At 37.0% G+C, this 5,606-nt stretch overlaps 1 long non-coding RNA gene across 1 annotated transcript; it reads left to right on the forward strand.

The window, feature by feature from the left end:
- The first annotated feature begins 693 nt into the window (after nt 1-693).
- On the forward strand, nt 694-3,528 carry LOC134623141 (uncharacterized). The gene is made up of 3 exons (XR_010093238.1): nt 694-847; nt 1,117-1,200; nt 3,457-3,528. It is a non-coding gene; the product is annotated as an uncharacterized LOC134623141 (long non-coding RNA).
- Nucleotides 3,529-5,606: the final 2,078 nt, after the last annotated feature.

Raw genomic sequence — 5,606 nt, forward strand, 5'->3', positions numbered from 1 at the left:
AAACTTTTATGAAGTTTTCCTTATGGCTTTTTGCTTCATATGTTATTTGCTTCCTATTACTTTTTTTACACTTAAATTTAGTTTTAACGTGTTTTTGAGTTCTATGTATTTAAGTAGGGACACATTACGTAATAGATGTGTTATAACCACGTGATGCTCTCGGTAGCCCCTATAAACAAACAACCACTTTTAAACAAATTTGTTAGAAATAAATTTGATTTCAATACATAATTTAATAACTTTTCCTACGTAGGCTTATTTCCTTGAACCCGAAACACAAATTATAAGACTGTTGCTTTGTCCATATCTTTGACTATAATGGTGCGTTAACAATAATGTGATTAGTCTGTTTCCATCCGAGACCATTTCGCTCACCCCAGAGGTTTTAAATATATCATTTCGAGTAATACAGGAAATATGTAAATATAACAAGTTCATGACAAAAACTGAAAATGTTACTGTTTGGCAAATACATTGAAGCCTTTGTTTTTTAATTTCTTATCTGTGTTACAGAACCTCCACATTTCCATCCTTTGGAAAGGCAAGTTTTATCCTTGAACAATATTTTGAAGTTATATAGTGTAAAAAAATTAAAATATAATTTTATAGTTCTAGATCTATCTATTTTATTTAATTGTTTTACTTGCATTTACAGACACGGAGAATTCGTCTGAAACATGAACATATAATAAAATGCATTGAGACTTTCTCCGAACCACAAAACAGAAAGAAACACCGTGTTCACCGAGGAGACGCATCCTGGAGTAACGTGTGCAAAGACCTGGGAGTGCCAAATCATTGTACAAATCGTACAACACTTAATCATGTTGCTCTGCACTACCAAAAGGTAAGCACTCTATGATATCTATGTTTAGAGTCTGAATACTACTCTGGACTTAGTATTTATCAAGGAGAGTGGCAAACATTTATTAAGCTCTGAATGAATTACAGAGCAAAGATTGAGTGAGCAACAGAAGTTTGTTTAGACCTGAAGAACAGTGGATGAATAATAAAAATTGTGCCTTGCACAGGCACACCTAAGTATAACTAGGTGGAAGGATACTGTTTTACATTACAGAGAGATGAAAATGTAATGACTACATGTGTATTAAACAGAGAACCATGGAAGTCAGACACAAACCCAAAAATATCCATGTTGAAGGTGATAGTGGGACCTCTGGAGAGAACACATCTTCTTTGGTACGTAAAAACAAAATTACAGGATTTCTTTGATGTTACATATATTGTTATGAATTCAAAAGTTACATTTTTTAATTGTATTAATGTTTACATGGTTAAACAATCATTTACACATGAATTTATGGTTTTCTATCAATTGTAGTGTAGTGGTAACTCCATAGTGTAGTGGTTAATAATAACACCTGTCAGGAGGAAGATATTTTTGTGGCTATTAGTATAATCATCATTACCATTTCATGATTGAGAGTGATGTTGCATTCAGATGCATTCAGATGTTCAAATATATTGGTATTATATTAGTCTTTATTACAGGTCCAAGAAGAACCACTTTAAACTGTTGAGTTGAATTTATAATTTTAAAGGCTTTTGAATGTTTTTATATTCTTACACTGGAGTCTTCAGTGGGTGAGAAGACTGAGCTGCAGCGACAGGAAGTACATGTTTTTGAAGTTGCAGGCTCTTGCAGAGGTGAAACTGAAAGCAGACTCTGCATGCAAGTACTGTGAGTAGGATATGAAACTGTATTAAGCTTTTAGTAGAGGCTTTTGATTATAACATTTATTCAGTAGATTACATATATAGTTCTAGTTAGGTTATTATATGTAAGGATGAGCCTCTGTTCTGGTGAAAGGTCAGAAGTGCAGCGGGTGAGATGTGAGAGCATTTAAGGGCGAGACACCCATAAACACACATACAGACACATATAGTGAGAGAGGTCATGACACGTACGCAGTACACAGCACGCACGCGCCCCCGCACGTGCACGCACACACAAATTAGATAGACTCATTTAGTAGGTAAGAGTGAATGATGTTTTGCTTATGGCTGCAAAGTCGAGGTGTACGTGGTAGTCTGTTCCAGGAAGTACACCAGATGTCCCAGAAGATAAGCGACAGCGGAGGCGGGCTGAGAGGAAGCACCTGGCTTCGACCCGAAGAAGATGTTCTGTTTTAAACTATGTTAAAAGTCATTGTGGTTTCGGAGTGACGTATGCTTTGTTTGAGTCTGCCTGGTAACAGGAAGACTGCCAACCCTATAAAGTCTTTGTTCTGACAATGGTAGTTAGTTCAATACTTAATCTGAACAGTATGGCTCCGCATATGTGTATTCATTAAAATGCCGTCTAAGTTGCACCAGGCTGGATCTGTGGTTATTTTTGGATTCCCCCTCAATATTTTGAACCTTAACACACCTAACATGAGACATATTGCATTAATGGATGGAGGCACAAAAACAGGAACCGTTGTTGTTTGAAGGGCAAACGCATATGGCTCTAGCCACCTACAGTACACCCATTCAAGTCTTTGAGCAGGGTACATTAAGATTGTTATTTTTTTATTTCAATTCTGCTGTTTCACTAAAGGAATTTCTATGTTTTGCTTTTTGGGTGTTACACTTTTTTCCTTCACATTTTCATGCAGATTTTAACGTTTACTCTAAAATGTAAGTTAAATCAACCACCAATACCTTTGGCACTGCCTAGCTTGTGCTTCAATATTGTATCAAACAAATATAAATGATTTATATTTGCTACTGGGTGGCTGTGGGTCAGGTTGTAGAGCAGGTATACTCGTCGATTCCTGGCTCAGTCTGCATGCCAAATATCCTTTGGCAGGATACTAACCCCAAGTTGCCCTCTGATGCGCTCATCGGAGTGTGAATGTGTGTAAATGTTTATTAGTTTCACTTGATTTTAGAAGTGCATGTATGAGGTGTTGTGAATGTGGTATGTTGTACAGAGCGCTTTGAGTACTCCGGGAGAGTAGAAAAGCAATATATATAAATCAGTCCATTTATCATCTGTGTGTGTATCAATCAATCTTTATTTATAAAGCACTTTTCATACAAAGATGTAGCACAAAGTGCTTCACATGGTTAAAAGCAGCCCACCCTGCCCTCCAGCTCACTCCCCACACTCTCATTAACATAAAGTAAGTAAATTACTTGTATTATGTCCACACTGCAGAAGACAATATTTTCATATAAAAGCCATATAAATATATATAAGGCTTCACAACATTGTGGTGTCCAACAAACATTGCTTTAAACTCTACTAAAGAACTTGCTGTGACACCGTGCAATACAGAGGAGTTGATTTCACATTTCTATTATCCAGTTTCCATTTTGCATAGGTTATATAAACATCTATTATATTTGTAATATAGAGTCAGCTCTATGCTAAACCTTTTAAACTAAAACATGTAGTTCCTGTTTTACCTTACTGTACTCATGAGTTAATAATTATTTCACACTCAGGATGAAGGAAACACTGGAGATGTGTCCATCTGCAATGGAAGGAAATGAATCTCTATTTGCTCAAACAGGTTGGAATTATTTATTACATTACTTTGAACTACTTTTACTCGATGAAAACAATGTCTCTATTTAAAAATTATTTCTTTGACAAATAAAATGATATTCAAAGGATGTTGTGGAGACAGTGATGACAATGGCATCGTCCTAAACATTTCTCCTGAATTGAAACAAACTGGTGTCTCCATCACGTCTACATCCCTCGAAAAGGTAAAGTATTTTCCACATTTCTGTCATGAAATTACATCACCTATTTTTAATAAATTCTTTTTATGCATTATAGGACTGGAGTAGAAATTCATCACACAGAAGTGACAGTAGTAATGCTGAAGAGGAATTCTACAAATGCTCTTTGCCACAGCAGCCATGTTTGTTTTCATTGACCAGAAAGACTGGCAAGACCTAAAAAACACAGAAAGGGAGGCTTTTCAAAGGTATGCAGTGGACTAATGTTGTAGCCACTGGCATTAAGTCAGTACACCCATTTTGCAGTTTTGGATTTAAGAGGCAGACCATCAAGACCAGTCAGTCACAGTCTAAGACGGCTGTATTCTCATGTACGGCATACTGCCGTTTTAAGACTGTCCAGTGAAAGTGGAGGTTAAAGATGAAAAAACCCTTGAAGGCTGATGTGCTTTTCCAAGGAGGTGAGGAGTGCCACAACACAAAGGAAATAAAAACAAGACCTGTGCGTGGACAGTCCAGAGATGTAATAGCAGAAAAACTGGAAACCAAAATGCCAAGAAGTCTTTCTCTGGATTCTCTAAATCAAATACCAGAAAAAGCTTTCCAAGCAGGGTGTCGGGATGAGGCTCCATCTAAAGAGGTCTTGAAAAATATTGCCTTGTCCCACAGAAAAAAACAGAGACCTCATTTAAATGAGACGGCCAGTCTGCAAATGTTAATAGACAGACAGCAAGGACTTCCAAACGAAGTCCTTCAGAGAGTGCCTCCTGCATCCAAAAGGTATAATGCTGTGGTCCAAAGAAACACTTTCAGTGTTTTACCAGCGGTGCAAAGACCACATAGTATATTTGGATGCAACAGGAAGCATTATCTCTAAAGATGATGCTTCTGCTACTCCGTACTATGTGTATGAAGTTATAGTTAGAAATGCCTTCAAGGCATCATCACCTCTACCAACAGCAACTTCTGTAACATGTGACCATACCACTGCTTCTGTTACATATTTTCTACAAGCATTTCAAACAGAGGCTTACACAAATGTATGGAAGCAGGGCAAACACAAGGCCAGTAATGATGTGATGGCTCACTGGTGCTTCTCCAGTCCATTGCTGGAACATTCTGCAGAGCAAGTTTGGAAGACCTTTTGGAGCGATACTTCCAGGTTATCACAGGACAGTTAGACACGGATAACTTCAACATACCCATTCTCCACCGGTGTTTGAGTCACATCATGAAGAACGCAAAGGATCTTTGCAAGAAGAGGTATTTGTGCCAGAGTCTGTGAGTACGATTGTTATTGTTCTGTTTTAAGTATTTCTTTGGTGTTAGTGTTCTTGTGTTATTGTTGACTTGCTAATTCATCTCTATTATAATTATATTTTGTTAATGTTGTTTTCTGCTAATGATTAGACTTTGTGTTTAGTATGCATGCTTATTGTTTAGATGCTTTTTTCCACTATAGACTACAGAAACACTACAAATTTGGCACGTTTTTGGATTACTGGCCTGTTCTTCCAACTTGAAAAGACATGGATGCATCATTATAAGTGCAACAGTTGTTTAATTAACAGTCTATTAATTAACGAAAGACCAAGACAGACTTTTAATTCATTTGAAAGCCTGATGCTTAGCCTTGTCCACCCCAGCTGTAAAACTCAGAAACCAGTCTTACTTGTTATCATCTATCGTCCACCTGGGCCTTACACAGAGTTTCTCTCTGATTTCTCAGACTTTTTATCTGATTTAGTGCTCAGCTCAGATAAAATAATTATTGTGGGTGATTTTAACATCCATGTAGATGCTAAAAATGACAGCCTCAACATTGCATTAATCTGTTATTAGACTCAATTGGCTTCTCTCAAAATGTAAAAGAACCCACCCACCACTTTAATCACACTCTAGATCTT

The sequence above is a fragment of the Pelmatolapia mariae genome, unplaced genomic scaffold (assembly GCF_036321145.2).
Source record: "Pelmatolapia mariae isolate MD_Pm_ZW unplaced genomic scaffold, Pm_UMD_F_2 NODE_ptg000431l+_length_32360_cov_1, whole genome shotgun sequence".
Lineage (NCBI taxonomy): Eukaryota > Metazoa > Chordata > Actinopteri > Cichliformes > Cichlidae > Pelmatolapia > Pelmatolapia mariae.